The sequence below is a fragment of the Hoplias malabaricus genome, chromosome 7, assembly GCF_029633855.1.
Source record: "Hoplias malabaricus isolate fHopMal1 chromosome 7, fHopMal1.hap1, whole genome shotgun sequence".
Lineage (NCBI taxonomy): Eukaryota > Metazoa > Chordata > Actinopteri > Characiformes > Erythrinidae > Hoplias > Hoplias malabaricus.
In genome coordinates, this window is record NC_089806.1 from 10,498,375 (window position 1) to 10,523,447 (window position 25,073).

The window sequence follows — 25,073 nt, forward strand, 5'->3', positions numbered from 1 at the left end:
CCTCAGAGGAGGATTCCTTTTTCAGTCTGATTGATTTTTTTTCCCCTTCCTTCCTCCTGTTGGATGTCTGGCTTGGTTGTGACATTTGCCTGATGAGGAGAGACGAAGAGAGGACTGACAAACGAGCTGGGTACAACCGGAGAGCGATGCAAATCAGAAGCGAGTGAATGGACATCTGGGGAGGAAGGGTGATAGAAGGAGTGAATGAGAAAGTGAAAGGAGAAAAGGGGAGAGAGTGGAGGAGAGGAGCTGCAGAATCCTGATCCGGGATCCGGCTCCGGGTTTTGCGGTGCGCTCAGATCCTGTGGAACATGCAGAGAGCGTCTCGGTCCTCCTCTCTGCTGCAGTGGAGGACTAAAGGCACAGCTTAAACCCGTCCCTCTCCTCTTCACTCCCAACGCTTCAGGGGCAGCTCACAAGCAGAGAGAGGGCGAGAGAGGAGGGAAATTCGAAAAAAAAAAAGAAATTCTGAAGAGACATTTTTTTTCTAAAGCTGAGTGGATTTGGTTAGTCTGTGCACCTGTTTTTCCTCTCTCTCTCTCTCTCTCTCTCTCTCTCTCTGTCATGACTGTCCTCTGTTTCCCTGGCATGGTGTGAAGAAGCATGCTTCTGTGCTGATGACTGCTACACAGAGACGGATTCTCAGGTAAGAAAATGGTCTCTGTCTTGTTTCAGAAGATCTGGCACCTATTCCATCTGCTTCAAGCAGCTTGTTCACTTCTAATGAATAACATATGGTTTTTCAGGACACCAGCAGTTATAGTGGTCTGTATGTGGGGTGAGAAGGAGTATATACAGATGTGCAGACTGCTGTATCTGTGTGAGCATTATGACCAGACTCAGTCATGAGGGCTTCAGCTGTAGTTACAGGTATCTGTCTTCCTCAGTGGGGCTATGGGAACTGGTCGTGCTTGTGGTCTTATTACGCAATGCAAAGCAGCAACATCTGTATGAGCAGCTTGTGCCTTCGTCTCAGAGTTGGCATGAACGGAGCATCCAGGTAGTGAGAGCACGATGCAGGAGGGTTGCCTAGCAATAGCCATGCCCACCACTTGGCTGTTGGAAGTGGGGAGGTCTGATTATTTTCTGCTTCACCGATCAACCATAACCATAACTCTGGCTTGGATGGCCACACAGGACACACCAGCCCGGTGCATGTTTTAGGAGCCCGACCGATGAGAGACAGAGGAGACAGATGGGGTCGCTGTGCAGGTTTGGGCTCACCATGAGCGTTCTGGTCATTATCAGACTTGTGTGGACCGCTGGTTCAAAGCTCGACCGGTGGATAATCTGCTAAACCTCTAATACGCCTTAACTCCTCACTCCTGTCTGACCATGTCTGCGTGGTTACACACTGAATCTGGTGCTGCAGCTCCAACCAAACGGCACTGCAGTGCCTGAGCATGTCCTAAATTCTCTCTCTCTCTCTCTGAATTTCATGCGATTGGTGTTACTGTGGAATACGGGTACATCTGTTGATACATACTGCAGCAGAAAAAAAGTACACATGAAAAGAAGCAGGATTTGGCTTTGATCACACAAACACATATATACTTGCTCTGCGGGGAGGGCACAATATCATATAGCATGAGCTATGTGAGCTAGAGGTAGTGGTGGGAAATATGATAAAAATATATATTTAGAAATAATAATAAAAAGCACCGTGCAACAGATACACACCTAAAACGATTCCTGGGCTGCAATAAATCTAAAATATATTTATATATTATGTGGCCTGATAATTATCTGTCTTCACCCTGTTTACATGTGTTGTTCCTTCAGGTCCTCCCGTGTTCTTCCGTGACTGTAGGTGGATTTGCTGTGCAAAATTGCCCATAGGCGACAGTGTGTGTGACTTAGTGAGTGTGTGATACCCTGTGATGGACCGGCGTCCTTTCCAGGGGGTGTTCCTGCCTTGAGCCCTATGATTTTCTGTAGGCTCTGGATCCGCTGCAGCCCTGATCAGGATGAAGCGCTTACAGAATATGAATAAAGGAACACATGATTATTAGCTTACTGTGCTACAGAGCTTTAGCTCATTAGAAAATGAGCTTCATTTAGTACATTACTTCATTCAGAATGCATATGTTTAGGTAGAGTATTTGCTTACACAATTAAAGATGCATTTTGGGTGAGAGTGCTTTAATTTATTCATGCTTAAATAGTGAACTGGTTTGAAAGCCAATGTCTAGGAAACACTGCACAGTCTTGAAAATGTCTTATTGACAGTTTTGACAGTCTTACAGATTCAGCTGGTTCAAGAGTCCTTTAAAAAAAATGCTAATGCTAATGCTATAGTACATTTTAATGCACTTGGTTCTGTAGCTCTTGGCTAATGCTTAGCGGGAATAATTCTGTGTGGTATAGTTGGTACTGGTTGGTAGACGCAGTGTTTCATGCCCCATTTCACTCCACCATTTTAAAGTAATGTCTGAAAATATAGTGGAAAATTTTCAGTTCGCTCAAACAATCCCAAAATTCACCAGCAAAAAAAGTAGTGTACAACCTATGTACACTAGTGGATAGGGGATAACCACAAACCACTGCGTTGCTTGGTTAAAAACTTGCATGAGGTAGTGTGCGAAATTATTCACTACCCTATAATTGTGCACTATATAGTGAGGAACATAGGGAATATTGGAAAGGGAGCCATTTTACACAGCGATTAAACGGTGGATAACAGCACTTCCCTGCGCATGGCTGTCTGACATTGATTCACTGTCTGGACAACCACACAAGACTTTAATAATAAGAGTCCTTGAGCAAAACTAATAATACGTCTGCCTACATATGTAACATGATTTTGTAAACTCTGCCTTGATTTAGAGCATCTGCCAGATAATATTGGGGATAAAAACACTACAGATGTTGCTCTTTTTGTAAGACAACGTGAAGTTGGTTAATAATTTTTCAGGTATTTATGATATTAACAGTACTCAAAGGCTTATTGAGTTTTAATTTATCAGACTAAACAAAATATATCATAATTTTGCCCACTTCTACTTGAACTTCTTACTTTTAGCTTCTTGGCTAGTAGCCAAACCTCTGGACCCAACATGAATGCATACAACCTCCTGCTATAATTTATGACATCTTAACTTTCATGTTACAGCTGGTGTTGTGTCGCGATCGGGCCTTTAGCTGTGCTCCACAGAGTCTTGGCTTGGTATTTTACAAACCATCAAAGCAGCACGTTGACATGGCTGATAGATGGAGTGGAAAAGAGGTATTGTCTGGACGTAACAGTACTGAGCAGGCAACTCCGCTGAGACAGCATGGGGACACTGGCCTGTCTCTGGGTGATGGTTTCTTCTGTAATGAACTCTGAAGAGCATGTAGCAAAATGGAGAGATGCTGCAGTGTAGCATTTTTGTAAAACACAAAACAAATATGGAAAAATGTAACTGTGTCCTGTAGCAGTGACCCTGTGAATATGAGCAAATTTATTGCACTTGTTATTAGCTAAAAGGCCTCAACAGTCGTCTACAGCGTAGACTGTTTGCAAGGCTTGCACAAAGCTGGAAAGACCTTCACGAGTTTACAAGCTTGTTTATGTTCTGTGGTTTTGTTTGCGTGTCGACCACGGCCTTTGTTGCTTAGAGCATTTGTCCGTGGAGCTCGCCCAGCTGCTGGATGTATGTGACATGGTGAGCAAAGTCTCTGTGCAACATCTGCAGTACGTTTTCTCCACATTTACATTATAACGATCGGTAAAGCCTCGTCAGTGTTGCTGGGGCCTTGAGCCTTTACTCGCTTTAAGTGACTGCTTGTTTCTTCTTGCTAGTGTCAGGCAATGTATCGTCTATACTCCACAGGGTATCATCTGTACCCACGGTGGATACAAATCATATCCATATGATATATTTTATAGATATTTAGCCAAGCAGTTTATTTTGACAGATAAGGTTGGCTTCGGCTTGTTTGGAAAGACATTTAAATAGTAAGTTTCTCTTTCTGAAATGCACACTCTGCATAGGTAACTTCTACAGAGCTGTGTTAGGGCATTTTTGAGGGAATATAAACAGGAGAAAGTGTTTACTTCAAACTCGTTCAGTACAAATCCACACTGTAAATGACAGCTTGAGTTTTAAAATCATGGGATTGGATATAATGATATTGAAGTCTGTTCAGCCCTGCTACGTGTTTTCATACTTGTATCACTTCCTGTGAGTGTACATCTCAATTTATCAGGCGTGTAAGCACACACACACACACACACTCAGACAGAGTCTCCGTTTAGTGTGGCTGGGACTGTAGGCAGCTGGAGTGTCAGACACCGTGCTGAGTAAAATCAGTCTAACAGCTCGGTATAAACCCAGACCTCTATGGACAAAGTCACAAACACAAACACAGCATAGTCGCGGCTTACCCAGACTCTAAAGACTAAGGCCAGATCAACCTCTGGAGTCAGGCAGCACACATCTGGATATTGACACTGACCTGATTAATGTTTGTTGGTTCCTGCTTGAGGGGACAGGGTTGGCTGTTCAAATTCAGGGTCATTTGCTGAACTAACGTCCAGAGACTTTGATAATAAAGCTTGTAAACTCTGGTCTTTGAACAGTGCTGTGAGATCATACCGAAGAGGGAAACATGTACAGAGGCTGGGGAAGGTGACCCCTTCATCTTGACATGTGCTTGTCTTTGTCTCCATCACTATAGAGAACACAGTTACGCTGATCCATAGTCCAGTCCTGGGGGATTTAGGCCCCTTTAGGTGATGCTTTGCTTTTGTCATGGTGATTCAGATCCAGAACGGTGCCTGTCGGTTCATGTTTGTCTGTATTATAGATGATTAGAAATTGTTAAAATGGCGCAGCATTAGTGTAGCCAAGTGTACCCTGGGAAACACTTCTTAGAAAGATCACATGTGCTGATCATTTTGGGAGGCATAGGGTTAGGGGTGCAGAAAAACCCTTGTTAATACACACACACACACAATACACAATACAATACAGCAATCTTTATACACACTCATGCTGAAAACACTGGAAATGTGTGTATGTGATTTTGTGTGTCTGTCTGTCTGTGTGCATGTCTGTCTGTCTCTGTGTGTGTGTGTCTGTCTGTCTGTCTCTCTGTGTGTGTGTCTGCGTGTCTGTCTGTCTATGTGTCTGTGTGTCTGTCTGTCTGTGTGTCTGTCTGTCTGTGTGTGTCTTGCACATGAACAACAGAACCCCATGTTTAACAGTGTGTGTGAATTTGTCAACAATACATTTTCCTTCTGGTTAAATTTTTACTGCTTTCATCTGTTTATCTCTTTGCTTCTCTCTCTCTCTCTCTCTCTCTTTCACACTCATTCACTCACTCACACACACACACACACACACACACACTGTCTCTGCTCCCTTTTCCCTGACAGTATGCTGTGCCGTGCGGGATGAGCTGTTCTCCGCCTGTTTCCATGGAGATCCTGAAGGGCTGTAGTGTGTGTCACTAATATAAATACAAGCTGTGTGTGTGTGTGTGTGTTTTGGTGCGTTTCCGTCTCTGCTCAGAGTGTTCTTCAGAATTGTGCTCCTGTTTGGAATTCAGGCCAGACCATAGATTCTGTTTGTATGTGGTGGTGGAACCTGTGTGTGTGTGTGTGTGTGTGTGTGTGTGTGTGTGTGTGTGTGTGTGTGTGTGTGTGTGTGTGTTTACTGAGGTATGTATGCTCATGTTTGTGTGTTCACATGGTGCATGTTTTTTTTTGTAGCTAAGAATGGTGGCGAAAAATGTCTGATGTGTAAATTGTTATCAACCGTGACAATTAGCCTTGATTTAGAGTTCATGTACAACTGATGTAGAACAGATCGATGTCTGTGAACTGCTATAAACAGTGGGAGCCAAGTGTGCACATGACCTTTCAACCTTGGTATTAAAAAAAAATGTGAAAATGCCCAAAATAATCTATACATACCTTGGACATAACTTGCATTAATTTATCTGTGAACGCAATGACTATTATCACTAAGTATTTGTTTCACAAGAACAATGAATCCTAACCTCATTAAAGAGCAATGGTTTTACATCATGTCATCCTTTTTCACTGAACAATAGTTTCTTGTCTCGTTGTGAGGAGACTGTGGTGTGTTTGAGCGTGATTGTGGGGTTTATTGAGTGTGTGTGTATATGTAGTGGGTGGTGTCCAACATAAGTGGGCGGCAACCTACTCTCTCAGTCAGATTTCAAGCCTCTGCTCTGTGAATCATCTCAGTACCACACACAAACGCCTGTCCCACCCCATGTTTTTGTAGGGACTGTATTTATATTCAGGGTTGAGTTGTACAGATGACAAATTAAATTCTCAGAATAACCAAATGTCCAGTGCTCCTACAGTAACACGGGGGTTTCTGAATGAATAACACACTGAATCACTGCTTAAATACAGAAATGATTCAGTCTCTCTATTGTGATACTTATACGGCCCTCAACACCATGTACCATCCCCTCTATAATCACTGTTATCCCTGGTAAAGATGGGTAAAACTGTTGTGAGTATTTCACCCTTTGGGATTAGCTTCATTTCACACTTAATCCAACAATTAATTGAAGTAAATTTATTCAGACAGAGAAAAAAAATCAAGAAATAATTCTTATTACCAAAAAGTTATTAGCACAGTTATTAGCATCGCTGCACTTGATACGTTGTACAGACTCGCTTTGGCAAAAAAAACACTTGTTCTACAGCTATAACACTTTATACGATTGGAGAATACAGAGCAGATAGTGTTCAGTAAATATATTTGTGTTGATCTGTGTGTGTTGATCATTCTCCTGCTGAAACATTCAGTAATGACCCATTTCTTGGCAGAGGCAGAAAGATTATGATTTTAAAAATCCTGGTGTATCATGGTCCGTGATACACACACCTTTGGAGGAAAAAACATCATCAGAACATCACAGAGCCTGCACCAAACCTAAGAGTGGGCAGGTGATTTTCAGTGTATTCAGAGTTATTTTACATTATAATATAAGAGTTTGTGTTTATTGCCAGAAAGCTGAATTCTCAGTTCATCTGACTCTAGATCCCAGTCCCAGTAAAAGCCACAGCAGTGGTTAACACACTCCAGACATTTGTATTTGGGTTTCGATGGAAGGAAATAATTTTTCTTGGCATGCCTTTCAAATAATCTGTTATCTGTTTTTGCTCTTCTCTTACCATTCTACTCACAGTCTACGGAGACGAAATAAACACGTCTCCTAGTCCAGACAAGTTTTTCTTGTTTGAAATATTTTAAATATGGCCCTCTCTGTAGATGTGGGCTTTTTCAGGTGAGTAAATGTTTTCTAATAGACATTCCCAGACAGAGGGCGGCATGTTGGTGCAGCAGGTTAGTGTCACAGTCACACAGCTCAAGGGGGCCTGGAGGTTGTGGGTTTGATTCCCGCTCCGGGCGACTGTCTGTGAGGAGTGTGGTGTGTTCTCCCTGTGTCTGCGTGGGTTTCCTCCGGGTGACTGTCTGTGAGGAGTGTGGTGTGTTCTCCCTGTGTCTGCGTGGGTTTCCTCCGGGTGACTGTCTGTGAGGAGTGTGGTGTGTTCTCCCTGTGTCTGCGTGGGTTTCCTCCGGGTGACTTTCTGTGAGGAGTGTGGTGTGTTCTCCCTGTGTCTGCGTGGGTTTCCTCCGGGTGACTGTCTGTGAGGAGTGTGGTGTGTTCTCCCTGTGTCTGCGTGGGTTTCCTCCGGGTGACTGTCTGTGAGGAGTGTGGTGTGTTCTCCCTGTGTCTGCGTGGGTTTCCTCCGGGTGACTGTCTGTGAGGAGTGTGGTGTGTTCTCCCTGTGTCTGCGTGGGTTTCCTCTGGGTGCTCCGGTTTCCTCCCATGATCCAAAAACACACGTTGGTAGGTGGATTGGCGATTCAAAAGTGTCCGTAGGTGTGAGTGAATGTGTGTGTGTCTGTGTTGCCCTGTGAAGGACTGGCGCCCCCTCCAGGGTGTATTCCCGCCTTGCGCCCAATGATTCCAGGTAGGCTCTGGACCCACCACGACCCTAAACTGGATAAGCGCTTAAAGATAATGAATGAATGAATATTTCCCAATTTTTTGAGTCACATGTTCTATTGTCTTTCTCATGTTGAAGAGAAAGGGAACATGAATTTTATGTCTCATGTATAAAATGTATACAGTGATACAAGAAGCCCTGGATTTGTGCTTGAAATTGACAAGACGCTCTAACCCAGTTTGACAGTAAAATATTAATACAGCAAATCCTTCAATGAATTGTATTTTTACTAGGGGTCTAGGGGTGTCAGTAATTGTGACATATGTGGATTGTTAAAATAGTTATTGCTTGATGATGGATTTTTGTTTTGTTCCTCAAAAAAAATTAACTTTAATTAAAAGCCAGATTTTCCTTTATTTTCCCCCAGTGTGAGATAAAGCTAATTCACCAAAAGATAAAAACATCATAAAAAATAATTTAGGCCACTCTCAAAACACTAAGAGACATCTTTTATGGAAGAAGTGGAAATTCTCGCCCCTTTTTACTTGATACCACTGTCTAATCTATTCTTCATGATGCACTAGAAGAATGTACGTTGGCCTTAATATGATGTTATTATTTATAGATGTGAAATTCACTCACTAACTCCTACATAAACTCATTCACACATGGGGTGCTATTTCTAGGGACTGTGCTATTGTGCTTGGCATCAGTAACACTGTGGTTTTTTTTATTTGATGCAATTCATATCATGGAATTGGCTTATAACTTACTCACACATTCACTCACTTATTCAGCACGTTGTGGCAGTGACATTAATGTTGCAGTATAATGTGCTATATAACTTTTTCACAAAACGTTCTAATGCCTTGCTCAGGAAAAAAAAGGAAATTAAATCAGGTTTATTTAAAGGCATAGTTCATGACTGTAAAAAAAGACTTTTTATAAAATTCATAAGATGTTTCCTCGCCATTCGTTAGCTGTCTGTAAAGGAATGAAAAAACAAACTGGCTAGGTCCGGTATGCTAGTTTCTCTCTCTCTCCCTGTTTATGGCAGAGGCATCTGGAGTTGTTTTAGTCAATGGACAGAACTCTAAATGTTGAAAAGCATGAACTGAAATGAGGATATTGCTCTATTCCTGCTCCATAGATACTTAATTTTGCTGTTTCAGATCACTTAAGATGGAAAGGTCTCCAAACTCAGGAGACGGCTAATAGCTTTAGCGAAAGTGCTACAAAACTAAAAAACTCCAGTTACAAGATTCAGTGGTAATTCAAACAGTGAATAAACACCTCACAGACAAGTTAAACTTAAGCAAACTACAGTTGTTATTTATACTTCAAACATACCTTTACACCTTATAGCTGCATTAGCTCACAGTCATAGACATTCCCTTTAAATCATGATTTTTTTTTGTTTGTTTGTTTTACTGTTTTGAGATTGTCTTCCTCGTGGAATGTCTCTAACATTTTTCCTATTGTAGTGATTTGCTGAGAGGAAGGCATGCATTTTAAATGGTGGTTTACTCTAATCAGTCATGGACTGAAGAAATGTGCTATAACTGAGCCTCTTTTGACACTTTAACAATCAGAAGCAGAGCAGTTTCAGCTGAACAGATGAGGCAAAGGTCATGCCATGCCACTCTTCAGTTGCTGGGTTTTAACACAGCTCAACTGTTTTCCTGTGAGTGACCCAGAATGACACATAGCCTTCTCCTGCCCTGTGGCCCTTTGGGATACAGTAACCGCTCTCTTTAACATTTCAGTCAACGTGTGAAAGCTAGCAGGCGTCCAACACCTCGACTGCCCTCTTTGCTCATGCCTCTGCAGGGCTTTGTGAGATGGTTATTTTAGGCCACTGATGTTTAGAGGGCAGGGAAGGGGTTGTGGTGGACTTTTTTGTAAATGGTTTGCCATAGATACAAGCAAGACAGAAGCTAAAGTAATCACAGATTTATTTTATAACTGTGTCTACCTTGCATACCTTTGTGCTAGTCAAAACTATTCTCATTGATTGGATAATATATTGTTACAATGTTAAGCAATCGCAAGTTGTGGAAATAAGACTCAGTTTTGGAAGTGTATAGCTGTGGTGAAGGCTGATGTCTAATTAAAATTCACTGACAGCATTTTTTATTGTAGGTTTTAGAGTTTATTTTAATGTTCAGTTGTGTTCAATAAAGGTAGGTTTCATTCCCTTCTCCAGAAGGAGTTGTGAATATCTGTAAACTTTCATTCATTCATTCATTCATTCATTCATTCATTCATTATCTGTAAGCGCTTATCCAGTTCAGGGTCGCGGTGGGTCCAGAGCCTACCTGGAATCATTGGGCACAATGCGGGAACACACCCTGGAGGGGGCGCCAGTCCTTCACAGGGCAACACACACACTCACACATTGACTCACACACTCACACCTACGGACACTTTTGAGTCGCCAATCCACCTACCAACGTGTGTTTTTGGATTGTGGGAGGAAACCGGAGCACCCGGAGGAAACCCATGCGAACACGGGGAGAACACACAACACTCCTCACAGACAGTCACCCAGAGGAAACCCACGCAGACACAGAGAGAACACACCACACTCCTCACAGACAGTCACCCGGAGGAAACCCACGCGGACACGGGGAGAACACACCAACTCCTCCAAGACAGTCACCTGGAGGAAACCCACGCAGACACAGAGAGAACACACCACACTCCTCACAGACAGTCACCCAGAGGAAACCCACGCAGACACAGAGAGAACACACCACACTCCTCACAGACAGTCACCCGGAGGAAACCCACGCGGACACGGGGAGAACACACCAACTCCTCCAAGACAGTCACCCGGAGGAAACCCACGCAGACACAGGGAGAACACACCACACTCCTCACAGACAGTCATCCGGAGCGGGAATCAAACCCATAACCTCCAGGCCCCTGGAGCTGTGTGACTGTGACACAACCTGCTGCGCCACCGTGACATCCTCTGTAAATTTTAATTATATAAATATATATATATATATATACAGAAACAGTTATAAGTCCTGGAGATAAAATATGGCGTATGAAATCAACACAACTCTCAGATATTTGCGGGTCCAGTGTTGTTACTTGAGAGACCATTTTAAATCTCTGCCCTCATAAGACATAAGCACAGGACCAGCTTGAGTTATCCCATGATTGCTAACTAAGAGTAAATCCCATTTCACCCCTCTCCCAAACCAACACTCTGTTTTGCCCCAAGGGTAAGGTTGTTTCAATTCCTGTTGGGAAAGAAGGGTAGGGTCAAGAGGGAGGGCTGTATACCCCTTTAAATGGAGAATTTTTTTTATACTTTACCGCTTGTTGCTATCACAGCATTTAAGGTGGATGTAGAAGTTGCGAACAAAAAGCCACAGAACAAGCAGCTGAATTCAGCTTCATATCACAGATAGTGAGGATTGGCTGATAATATATGATTGTGCAATGCTTTTGAAGGCATGAAGAATTGAAGAATTGCTAGTAAGAGCAAGGAACTTTTCGCAAAATGGGGTTTACAATATTCTAATCCACCTTAAATTGAGTAGCAATAATGTTCAGGCATCTAAGCACCAGACGCCAACGCTTTTTGTTACATTTAAAACAAATTAAAATCTAAAACATCTTCCATATCCATCTATTACTGGAGCTCGTCTACTAATGTGGCTTTGTGGATTTGTTAAAATACACGTGTCGTACACACGAAGAAATGAAGCAAAGCAAACTGAAATCTTTTGGCTGAGAGCTGAACCCTTCTTGGTGGGGCTCCACACCTGTTATGGAAAAACATCAACATGACTGGTGTTCCTCTAATCAGCTTCTCATCAAGCATGAAATCATTTTGTGTTCTTATTTTCCCTGTGCCCCAGAAGCATGTAGAGGGAGCGTCCCTTGATGATAGGATGGCTTTGATGGAGAGGGAAAGCCTGCCTGTTTAAGGAGTGAGGGAGCTGAGGAGAAGGTGGGGGCAGCAGTGATTGGGTCTGCAGAGGACCTTCCTCTTTATGCCCTTCTCAGACATCTCTTCCATTCCTGGCTTTGTTGCCAAGTAGCCTGCTGGTGTTTAATAGGCCAAGTGACACATTCACACATGGCTGGAAGCAGTGGGTAAGCACACACCTGAACCGACAGGAAAGCCTTCTCAAACTGTTCACTCACAGAGGGGCAGTGGTTCCACTGGCCAGGTCAAACTACTCCAAACAGAGGTCAAGTAGACAGCTCATTGTCACTGTGGGGAGGGATTAAACATGTAGACATCGACTGGTCAAAGCCAGTCTGCATAATTATCTATACTTGGTTTTAATTGAAAATATATATTAAAGCTATTACAACATATGGGATTAGTTATGGGATCCACATTTTTTTCACTAAAGCACTGAAGAATACATGCATTAAACTGGAGCATCTACTAATAAGTTTAAAGTCAACCTCTTGAATACCAAGTGTGTGCTAGAGGTACATAAACTGGGCTGTGGAGCAGTAACTTTGAGATGTGTTGGAGTGGCGTTTGTTATCCACAGCTATTCATTCGACTAGAACTGGTTGATATTGGCCAAATTAATTAAATAATTCATTCATTCATTATCTGTAACCGCTTATCCAGATCAGGGTCGCGGTGCGTCCAGAGCCTACCTGGAATCATTGGGCGCAAGGCGGGAATACACCCTGGAGGGGGCGCCAGTCCTTCACAGGGCAGCCAAATTAATATTACATATAATTTGTATATTTCTTAATTTCAGTTGGTATGACATCATTCAGGGCGGCATGGTGGCTCAGCAGGTAGTGTCGCAGTCACACAGCTCCAGGGGCCTGGAGGTTGTGGGTTCGATTCCAACTCTGGGTGACTGTCTGTGAGGAGTTGGTGTGTTCTCCCTGTGTCTGCGTGGGTTTCCTCCGGGTGACTGTCTGTGAGGAGTGTGGTGTGTTCTCTCTGTGTCTACGTGGGTTTCCTCCGGGTGCTCCGGTTTCCTCCCACAGTCCAAAAACACACGTTGGTAGGTGGATTGGCGACGCAAAAATGTCCGTAGGTGTGAGTGTCTGTGTTGCCCTGTGAAGGACTGGCGCCCCCTCCAGGGTGTATTCCCACCTTGCGCCCAATGATTCCAGGTAGGCTCTGGACCCACCGCGACCCTGAACTGGATAGGGGTTACAGATAATGAATGATATCATTCAGATATCGATGAACTCTCTAATATATGTTCTCTCTAATGTTCTTTGGCTGCCATCAAATCCTAACAGCAATGTTCCAACATCTAGCCTTTCAAGAAGCTGTTACTGCAGATGAAGGGGTCATACTCTCCAATACTGTTCAGTTTGGAGGAGAAGGGTCCACAGATTTTTGGAAAACATGGTGTTTATTAAGAAATTACACATTTATGAGTCCAATCACATTGTCCTTTATACAAACAATGTCAGCAATAGATAGTAACAGATAACAATTCGAGTCTGGTCTTCAGTTCCTAAACCTACAGGAACAGTGCACACCCTTTTTAGCCATAGCCTGAAAACGTCCCAGATCTTAAATAATGAACCTCAGAACATCAGCATTCATAGATAATGAGTTACTTGGGTTAGACCAGACAGTCTCTGGAAACGTTCATTAATCCTTTGACCTAATCTGGTTTAGTGCTGTTTTAGCATCCTACAGTGAATGGAAATGTCCTTTGGTTGCATCATGTGTAGCGCATTCATAACGATGCTTGTGTCATTTATAAGAAGGTGGCTTAAGATCGAGAGCTGTGAGTGAGCAGCTCTTTTTATTGAGCGGTGTCAGTGGGTCAGAGGAGTTTATTATTAATTAATACTGTAGTGGTGTACTGTAAAAGGCCTGTGGGAAAACCCTCTGTGTGTTTTGCCACATATAATCTTTTGAAGGAGAAATCATTGTCCCACGCACTTTACACCTAGATCTGGATTTAACTGCCCTCTTTTGTTACTGCTACTGAATGGAGACGCTCCCTTATAAAGATTCCTTTTGTTATACTGATTCTTAAAATAGACGCTCTTCATGGTTGTGCTAAAATGTGGGGCTCCCACATAGTTTCCACATTGTGCTTGGCTGGAAATTAACTTTCACCTGCCTAAATATCATTTTCAAATCTACTGGTGTGCTTGTGTGGGTTATATACAGAATCCTGCAGTACTGCTTTATTTACAGTGTTTCATTTGTTACGGTTGATTTTTAATCAGATCAAATTATGGTTAGGGGTTAGATCGTTAAATTTAAACATTAAAAAAAGCATTTTTTTGGACAAAACACAAAACAAACTGCCAGCAATTTGAAACGAAATGTGAAGCTTCGGGATCACAGCGCTGAAAGTAATGAGGCTCTTTTTAAGCTTAACTGTGGGGGGTTGGAATGCAGTGCTAGTGACTAGTTTGTAAGTTATTTTTGTTGATTCTGAGCAGATTCATTACCTAAGGGTGAAACAAAAAAACACAGATTTGGAACTGTTGTTATAGGCATAACACCATCTACAGAATGACACACCACATCTTCAGTGGTCACCTGGAGATCGCACCTGTCCTATATTGATATTATTAGGTTCAATGTCCACAAAAATAAGTCATATATTCATTCATTCATTATCTATAACCGCTTATCCAGTTCAGGGTCACGGTGGGTCCAGAGCCTACCTGGAATCATTGGGCGCAAGAACGGAATACACCCTGGAGGGGGAGCCAGGCCTTCACAGGGCAACACAGACACACACACATTCACACCTATGGAGACACTTTTGAGTCTCCATACCACCTACCAACGTGTGTTTTTGGACTGTGGGAGGAAACCGGTGCACCCGGAGGAAACCCACGCAGACACAGGGAGAACACACCAACTCCTCACAGACAGTCACCCGGAGGAAACCCACACGGACACCGGGAGAACACACCAACTCCTCACAGACAGTCACCCGGAGGAAACCCACGCAACCACAGGGAGAACACACCACGCTCCTCACAGACAGTCACCCGGAGGAAACCCACGCAACCACAGGGAGAACACACCACGCTCCTCACAGACAGTCACCCGGAGCGGGAATTGAACCCACAACCTCCAGGTCCCTGGAGCTGTGTGACTGCGAAACTAACCTGCTGCGTCACCGTGCCGCCAAAAATAAATAAATAAAATAAATAATTGACTGTATATCCAGGGCAGTTCATAAGGCGCTAAGTTACATTGCACCGCATTTACACTGTGCTGGAGTGTTTGCCTGTTTAAAGCTTTCCTAGACAGTTAAACAGGAGGGGTCTGAGTTACAGGGCTCTTCCCCGCATTGCACCTCAAGTCCAGCAAATTAGATTCTCATCATCTAATTGGTGCTTGGCAGGAGAAGGGCAGTGGGGAGAGGGAATCCATGCATGGGTGTTTCTCTCTCATTAATAAGACAGACTCCAGCCCAGGTCAGTTTTAGATCATGGCAGTAAAGATACAGCATGTAGTGTATTTTGGTTCTCCTCTAAATTGCATATTTGAGGCTCACCTCAGTCCCATAAGATTGAAATGCTGGATATTTCAGACATCCAGTGCACGTCTCTTCAGACATAAATCAGTAGCATATTTTATTTATACAAAACTTGCTCAGATCTCAGTTTTCTACAAAGGAAAAGGCAGGGTTCCAGTGATTATTATATGGATTTGGTTCTGGAACGTTTGATGTGGTGGTATCTGACAAGGATTGATTAAAAAAAAAAAACTTTGAGAGATAATAAGAGTCTGCAAGAAGCTGTTACTCACCTTCAGTGCTGAGCTAACTCTCCGTATGTTGATATAGTGACACCTGTCAAGGGCTGGGACCTATTAGGAAGCAAGTGCACAGTCAGTTCTTGAAGTTGATCAGGGAAAATTATCAGGTGTAAGGATCTGAGTGACTTTGATGGGAGTGAAATTGTGATGGTTTTATGGTGAAGCTACTGAAGGTGGCTTTGATCGAAAGATCTCAGAAGACACAGTATATAACAACTCGCTGTTCCTGGGGATGTGTGGCCACAGACAGCTCAGAGTGCCCATGCTGACCCCTGTCTACAGCTGAAAGCACCTACGTTAGACACATAAGCTTCATAACTGGACCCTGGAGCAATGGAAGAAGGTGGCCTGGTTTGATGAATCATGAGTTCTTTGTCATCATTTGGATGGTGGGATGCATGTGTGTCTCTTACCTGAGGAACAGATGGCACTAGGAGGCTGGCCGGCACAGGCAGTGTGAAGCTCTGGGCAATGTGTTGCTGGGAAACCTTGGGTTTAACTAATATATGACTGAAATTCTAATGTAAGTATTGTTATGGTGTTTAGGATTATTAGCTAATGAAAATAGAATTACACAGTGGATCTTAAATAATTAAAAATTATTTTCCTTTGCAATAAAACATGGGAAAATGCAGTCAGGCACCTTTTACTCTGTATCGTTTGGGGGATTTCAGCAGGTTAGTGAGAAAACCCTCCAGTCCGAACCAATCAGTGATCTCCCAAGCTATCCCAAAGTCTGTCAGCTGGCCGGCTGGTGGACAAACAGTATGTGTCGGGGCCAGATTGGCAAGGACAGCTGCTGATGGTGTGTGTGTATGTGTGTGTGTGTTTGTGTGCAGATAAGAGGCATGATAACATCCATTTTTCTCCATCTGCTGAGCTGAGAGTGTTAGAGATGCTGATTGCCTTGGCCCATTCTCCTGTCAAGTTCCTTTAGAGTCCAGGGCTGCTGACTGACCTCATGACTGATGGTACCATTTGTAGCCCCAGTGTAGCACTCATGTGCAGCTATATATAAACCCTTTCAACATGTAATTAATTTAGCATGGACAAATCATCGTTTCTTGATTTTATTCATACCACTGGCACAGTTTTTCTGTATTGAAAAAGAGCTTGAATTAAAGGATAATCATTATTCTTCAGCTGCTTATATAAGTTTAGTTTCTACCTTAAAGCCCCAGGTAACATAATCTTTGTGTTCTTTCTAATGAATGTATCCTCTGGGCCACTATCTACATGTAAGGCAAACATGAGCAAAGGAAGTAAATTGTGATCATATTTTTAATGTTTTATTTGGGTTAGGACTATGCCTAGCCCTGATGTATACACTCTACTATGACTTAATCGTCGTCATCGTTACAGTAAAACGGACTGTACGTGAAGTTCTGCTGTACTAAGTACAAGAGAGATGGTAATATCCCAGACTGATGCTGGAGGCAGCAGTGCAGTGTCAGCTTATTCCGGTTCAGGTCGTATGAATCTATATCTGTTAAAAGATGAAAATATATCCAAATAAAAGTCCCTGCTCTCCTTGCTAAGTTTGTCTTGGTATGGTATCATCTCACTTTGCACATGTTTCTCCAGTTTTAGTGCTGTCACTGCTGCCTGAATATAAAAATAATAATGGAAGTTATTCTCTGTATTCACTGCACCGTGCTCTGAGACAGAACCTCAAATATTGCTATTTGGTGACACGGGCAACATTCTCTGGTGACATTTTAAATTTAGTTTTATTTTAGTTGAGTATTTGTTGCTAAAATATTTCTATTTTTTTCAATTTAAAATTTACTGTAGTCTTTGTTTAACATAACACCCACATTTTTAATTATACAAAAAGATGTCTGTATCTTATTATTAAACATTAATGTTTTGTTTAATAATTATTATTGAATAATAATTAGAATTTGTTTCCAGGTTCATCAGGTGCTAAAATTTAACTGTTGCAGCAATTAAATTGGAACAAAAGATTCACTCATGAAGTCGGGCTAAAATTCGAGCGTTAGCTGAGTGCTGCTGTTGACTTGCTCACTTCACTGAAGCCGTCTACATTTCTGTGCCATTGGGGGATGACTTTGTGCTTCATTCTCGTAAGCCTACTTTTTTGGCAGAAGGAAGTGGCAATTGTAAAACAAGCATTCACACATTTTGTGCAATACATTTTCCATTATTTTGCAGAACCCTTGAGCTTATGGATTACCACAAATACTACTGAGCCCATCTTTAGCTGGTACCTCCAACTAAATCACAGACAAGGGCGTAGAATTGGGTAGGGACATCCCTACCAATATCCAGCAACGACTGGAAAAATATCAAAATACAACAATCCGTCAGTGTATAGTCTGTGTATTTGGTACAGAAACGGTTAAGGACTCTACTACGAGTTCCGCCTCCCTAACCCACACCATGAGGACTGTCTTTGCTGTTTCTCACTAATGTGTGAGAGGCTGTGGCTGTAAGGAGTGAAAGCGCAGTAAACACAATACTGAGTGAAAGTTACTGTCCACTTTCTTGTGTTGACTTAGGGATGGTGCATTTTCCTATTAAATGAAAAGCGATTCCATAGGCTATTATACGGACCTGATGGCAACACAAAACATTTTGTGTGTGTGTGTGTGTATGTGTGTGTGTGTGTGTGTTTGTTTGTTTGTGTTTATGCTTAGTCAGGATAGAATCTTAAAGAAAGGAAGGATATTATGGTAAGAAAACTGTGTTGCTCCAAGCCCAAATCTTCCCATGCACTCACACACACTGTTCAAGCCCAAGCCTAAAGCTGCACGGCCTTAAAGTAACTGTACACCCAAAAATCACAAAAATAAATAAAATTCCAAAGACAGATGTAACAATTGCATGGATCATACGTAAAGGTCATTGAACACTGAAAGCCAAACATACAACACTACTACATATATAATATGTATAACATATATAATATAATATATATATAATAATAAATAACACTACTATATAACTAATATATATATTTGCTCCCACCTCTTTTGGGGAAAAAGTGCAGTCTCCTCCATGTGTATAGCCATGGTTTGCTTGGAACATGTTTCCTTTTTGTTATTTTCTGAATCTCATAATCAATGTTAGTAACATGGTTCTTGGCACTTTTCTTCTAAAGTGTCTAGATTTATGCTGCTGATGTTATGTATAAGCTGGGAGTTTGACCTACCTGAATTCATTTCAGCTGTGAGCAGCTCCTTCGAGTTCTGTGTTTCCTGCAGTTTTTAATCCTAAATTAAAAGCCACCCCCAGAGATTTATCCCTCAAATATGTGCCACATGGTGGTTTATTATTTTTGAAGCCCTCTACCGAAAAGTGCCCTTGCTACTCCATACGTCCCACACCTCTTCCCTAGCAGTCATTATCTAATATTCTTCTTTTAGTTGGTCTGTCAGGGACATACTGAGTGTCCTCAGTTTAGATTGGAACAGTGAAACCTGGGTATGTTAGCCTACTGTAAGAAATATTGTATCAGTAGCATCAGTAGGATTTGTACAGTTTCCAGTTGGATTTGGAGTTTTTCGGATCACAGTATATGCCATTTTTAAGCTTTCAATATGTTTCAGGTTACAGTCTTTTAAACATTTCCCCAAGCAACTAAATTATCCAGAGGCCAGAAGAAACCTGATTTTGAGATGTGGTAACCGAATATAGCATCATAGCCTTTGCACCATATCACTTCTTTATTTTCTTTACTATCTTTCTTGATTTATTGTTGTCAGAGCTGGACACCTACCCTGGGGAGGTTGAAAGGGATTTGATGAATTAATTCTAGTACAAAACGAGAGTTCAGAAAGACATATGATCTATATATCCACCATTGTATAGACTTGAACCGAAGAGTCTGTACCATATCTTGGGAGAGGTTTTTAATAGATGTTGGAACATTGCTAGGAGAGTTTGATGGTATTCTGCCACAATAACATTAGTAAGGTCAGGTACTGATGTTGGTTGTTCATAGGATTGGGCCCCGAAAATTTGGATATCCGTTGGTTGGGTAGGAATATGGTTTATAATTTTGAGATTTGGATATTCATTTTTTTAAACAAATGTGGCGATAAAAGCAACCCTCCACTCCACATGTATTCAGCCTTGTCCACATAAAAGTTTTGAACGAAGCCTAAAACAGCCTAACACGCTACAGCAACCTATTACAAAGAAGCATCACAAAGCTACGTTTTTTTTTTTTTGTCAGCGTTGTGCCTGAAATTAGAACACCTCCGCTCTGGTTGGATTAGAACTGTTAACAAATAACAATTAGAACTGGTTAAATTGTGTATACTCTGTGCCCTTAGTTAGCAAGCTAGTTAGCAGGTTAGCGAGCATAGGTAGTGAGCAAAAACAGGGGGTAGAAGCGGATGTTGTTAATGACAACCATATACAACACCCCACTCCCCGAAAATTAGAATATCCCGGGTGAAGCTCTGAAGCCCTGAAAATGGTATTTGGGACAGCCCTAGATGATTAGCTCAAACACCACTTCACTTCATTCCAAAGATATTGGTTGGAGCTCCATGATTCCACAGCCCCATGCTGTGGTTAGGTCCCTCTTGTCCAAGTTTGGCATTTAGGATTGTGATTTACAAGGTCTGGTATTGGTTAAATTGCCTCCTACCTATACAGCTGCCTACTTAGCAATAAGGAGCTTGCTAAGTATTCAGACACATCCAGTGTCAAAACATTCACCACATCTGCTTGATGAAGGTAGCGTTCTTAATCTTTTACAGTTTAGCTAAATAAGCCAAGTCTATGTTTATTTATGTGTTTTTTAATAAACATGTTCAAATGTGTTTCTGTAAAATCCTAAAGAGTTTATGTCCCATAATGCCATAGAGTAATTCTTTCTAATGAGCTCATATACAGTACAGAGCATAAACCGCTGCTGGAGACCAGCTGCCACTGACATACAGTACAGGATCCGCAGAGTTGCTTAGCAACTGGTTACAGCATTTAGAAAAGGATCCCCACATCCAAAAAAAGACTTGGTAAAGGCTGAATCCCTTCATCTCCTTCTGTGGGTGTTTACATGCACTGCACAGCCTGGTCAGTCTCTCAGAAGGCTGGATCGTTCCAGTGGTTGATGGTGAGGGATAGTGTGTGTGTGGTTTGGTAGAGTATAAAAAACCCACTACTGCATAGAGGACTGGCTGGAAAGATGTTGGAACATTGCTGTAAGGATTGAATTCATTTAGCTACAAAATTGACTGAGGTCATGTATTAATGCTGAAGGATTATATTTTGGGGCTTTATACCCATCAAACCATCACTTTCATGGACCTTATCTGCAGCTGCTACAGAGCGTCCCTTTGCATTTTATTATTTTCTGTGGAGAATATACAAGCTGCATGTGCACGGTTATCACATTTATGGCTCATCAAGAGCATCTTATTCCACTGGCTTTTTGTAGCGCAGTGATTTTTTTAAAATGTAGACCACTAGCAACACAGAAAACGAATTGCACACCATTCACTTTTGGCAGCTGCAGTTCAATGGGATGTTTTCTGTGATTTTTAGATAACAGACAATGATGACTTGAAGAATGATACTGGAGACAAGCAGAAATACTGGAGACAAGTAGTCATTTTATGTGGGTGAAAAATAAGTGAGTGAGCCAAGGCAGAAGCCCCTAGACAGACTCAAGAGATGGGAGATGCCCCTGCACCACAGCTTAGGACGATTTGCTGAGAAAGGAAATCGGGGAACTACAGCAGGGGCACAACTTTGATCTCAAAGATGAGGGGAGTACTGTAAATCCCCTTCCTCTGGTGGTGCCAGCATAACTCATCCTGCTTTACAGTAATACGCCGCAGACCTGCTGTGACTTTCAGTTTGATATTTCTCAGCTTGAGGCAGTTAAATATATACTCAGTCAAGTGATTGATTAGAGGAGATGCTGGCTTGATTTTCTACATAACTACTTAATTATTTAACTACAATTTTAAATATTATTTATTTTTGTCATTAGCATACTATGCCATTTACAGCTAATTATTTTTTTAAAAAGGGGGACATATTGGGAGAACTCTGGATGAATCCTGGGTGATGCCTCAGCCATCATGACCCATCTATGGGCACTGTTCCCACATCACACAAACATAGTGCTAGCCAGCATTGGCATATGTTGACTGACCTGATAGATCTGGGCAGTTGGCGTTCACTTCCAGTGCATTCAACTGTGCAGTGTTGTGTTAGTGGTACCTCAGAAAGAGGTGGGGGCTCACTTATCAGTGTCTCAGAGAAGAATTTAGCTTTTTGAAAACACTGACACGTGTCAACATGTGTCTGTTTCACATTTATTTACTGATCCTGTGTAAAATTAATATGCAAGCCAATAAATTGGTTTTATTGATGCAGCAATTAGAGGATGGATTAAATGTTTACTGTTGAATTTCAGTTTACTTTTCAAATACACTGCAGAGCAGAGGTGCATCTTGTAAGTGTTTCTAACTAAAATGGCTAAAGAAGTGTAACGCATGACTTGCATTACTCCAGTTTTCATGGACTCATATGTGTTCTACTTAGTTCCTGGTAAAACTCAGGAAACCCATCGTCCTTTATTGCAGGATTGGAGTTTGCACACAGGAATGAGAAACATGCAACAAATAACAGCGGGATTTCAGAATTTTCTAAGTTAATGTGTGACCCAATTATGCAGCATTTTCTGGGGTGATGCTAGAAGCTGGTGACATTGGACAACAGGCCAGAGTCTTTGTAATTCATTCAATTTAGATAATGGGAAGCAGAGCATACATACTTGCACTAATCAGTGAGGTTAGCTTAGGGAGAGGCAGTTTTGGTTTGCAAATGAAGGAACATGATGATGCAGCCACTTCTCAGAAGAACTTGTTTGTGAAATTCAACCGATGGATATTGCATGTTACAAAAATACAAGCTGAAATGATTTATTATTCTGCAGTTTTTTTCCCCCCAAAATGCTGTGTATATGATCGTTTTGTAGCATTGATCATTTCTAGCATAGATTATTAGCTGTAATGAATGCTCCTTAAAAACAGGCCAGATTCAGTACATAATGTGTGTACTGTCAGCTTTAAATCAAGGGTAGAAACACTGACTCCAAACTTACAGAATGATCCCAGTTTAGGGGACCGACCCTAACTGAACATACCACCACAATTTCAGATAATTACTATTTGCTCCATATTTGAATATTAATTGTCTCCATGTAAGACTGCTTGTATTGGGTATACCATCAAATTGACTAGATATTGCTTATGCTGTATTAGTCTTCAGTTTTTAATCAGGTGCTGCCTACTTTAACAGGAATGGGCAGTTTAAGTGGTATGCAAAATAACCAACCCTAGGTCATATACAACCCCAATTCCAATGAAGATGGGACGTTGTGTAAAACATAAATAAAAACAGAATATGATGATTTGCAAATCCTTTTCAATCTATATTCAATTGAATACACTACAAAGACAAGATATTTAATGTTCAAACTGATAAACCTTATTGTTTTTTTGCAAAAATTCACTCATTTTGAAGTGAGGGCAAAGCAAAAACTGTTTGAAAAGGAAGCTAACTAAAGTCATATATAATTTACTGTTTTTAATTGGAATAAAAAATTTAAATTAATATATTATTCTGGTGAAGTGCATGTTCTTGTCCTGTTCGGTCTGCACAACAATACATTGACATATTTAACAATTTATTGTACAATGTTTGTTATTTTTAATGGAATAAATTAAGACTTTTAAATAGGCCTGTCACAGTAATTACATTGACTTATTGTACAGTATATGGACATTTCCTCAAAAACCTTTTTGCTGACCTCGGTATTCCCCGTTATGTTTACTTGCTTGTTTGTTTATATTAGAATGAATTTCACCAATACTTTAAACACTTGCTCTGTTCTGTTTCCTGGTTTTCTCTGGTCTCTTGGTTCAGGAGCCATTAGGTTCTATTTGTTTGAAAACAGTTGATTTATTTTATCTATGTTTTATTTACATAGGATAATGAAACTTTTTCTATTCCAGTTCCACTGTCTGAATGTTCTTAATAGCTGTGTTTTTACTAACTGTGCATTTCAACGTTCAAGATATTAATAAATAAAAAAAACCCACTTTTTATAAAATTCAGATGATATTCCCCTCACTATTCGCTAGCTCTCCAGTCTGTTTGCGTGCTCAAAACTGAACTGTTTTACGAAGCCCCAGTGTCTGTAAATGAGTAAAAAACCCAGTCTGGTATGCTAGGCTTTGTCTCTCTGCTCATGGTGGAAAAGCTGCATTTTGGAGGATTTCTGACACGAAGAGACCACCAGAGTTGATTGAATCACCACCAACTGATTCTAAATTCATGAAAGCGCTAACTGCATCACAGATCTAAAGTACTACAAAACAGTGAGTAAACTTAAAGACAAGTTCAACTTCAGCCACGTACAAACAACAGCCATTGTTCTCCTCAAACATACCATACCACAGTATAAGATGCAAGCTTCTGAATGTAAACAAACCAGAGAACAGCATGTCCCCACAATAGTAGACGTTCTCTTTAAAGGTGAGTAATTGCATTATTACGCCATTGGTCTTAAAATGACAATAATATTGTGATTATTTCTGAGACAACGTAAAAAAAAGTCACAAAAACGGTCATGACAGGCCTGATTTTAACTGTATAATTTAACCTAATTTTATTGTTCATTGACAATAAAGGTATTCTGTTCTATTCTATACTTTAAGACTAACATCTTATACTTGGTTTTAAAGACATTATTTGCTTTCAAATCCTATGTGCTATAATCTACAGGGGAAAAGACAGGAAAATAGTGTCACTTGTTAATTTTTTACAGATTTTATTGTATAATGGTGGAATCGTGGCTTTCATCAATCAATCATTTGGGTGTCCTTGGGTGTAGAGAAGATGCGTACAGAGGAGAAAGCCTCTTGGCTACAGTGCGGATCAATGCTCACTTATCTTGTAAAACAAAGGATTAAATGTTGTCCAATCTGCAGTTCAAAACCATATCTCCTTTGTCATGACATGCACACTTATTGACACTTTGGATTTGCATGTGTTCTTGTAGGGTCTAGGACATTCTTTGTAGGATTTGTTATTTTGTAGCAGCTGCTGGGCTTTCTAAATTAAAAATGGATTACTAACAACAAGGACCTGGCCATATGTCTTGCAAATACAGAAGACCAAAAATGCAGATGGAATAGAATATGCCAGCCAGTATTGCAGTAGGTTAAAGACAATGAATGCATAGATACACCAAGTGGACACTTGCTCATTGAACATTTGATGTTTCTGGTTTTATGGGTATTAATAGGGAGATTTCCCCCCTCCCCCTCTCTTTGCTGCAGTAACACTGTCTGAGAAGACTGTAGATGTGAGCATTTGAATGCATTCAGCCACATAAACATTAGT

General features: G+C 41.3%; 1 protein-coding gene across 1 annotated transcript in view; it reads left to right on the forward strand.

Moving 5' to 3' along the window:
* The first annotated feature begins 285 nt into the window (after window positions 1-285).
* Window positions 286-25,073, forward strand: part of dlgap2b (discs, large (Drosophila) homolog-associated protein 2b) — an 83,631-nt gene continuing 58,843 nt past the window's right edge. The window contains exon 1 of the mRNA XM_066676516.1: window positions 286-646. The gene's annotated coding sequence lies outside the window, so the exon portion shown is untranslated. The remainder of the gene's footprint in view (window positions 647-25,073) is intronic.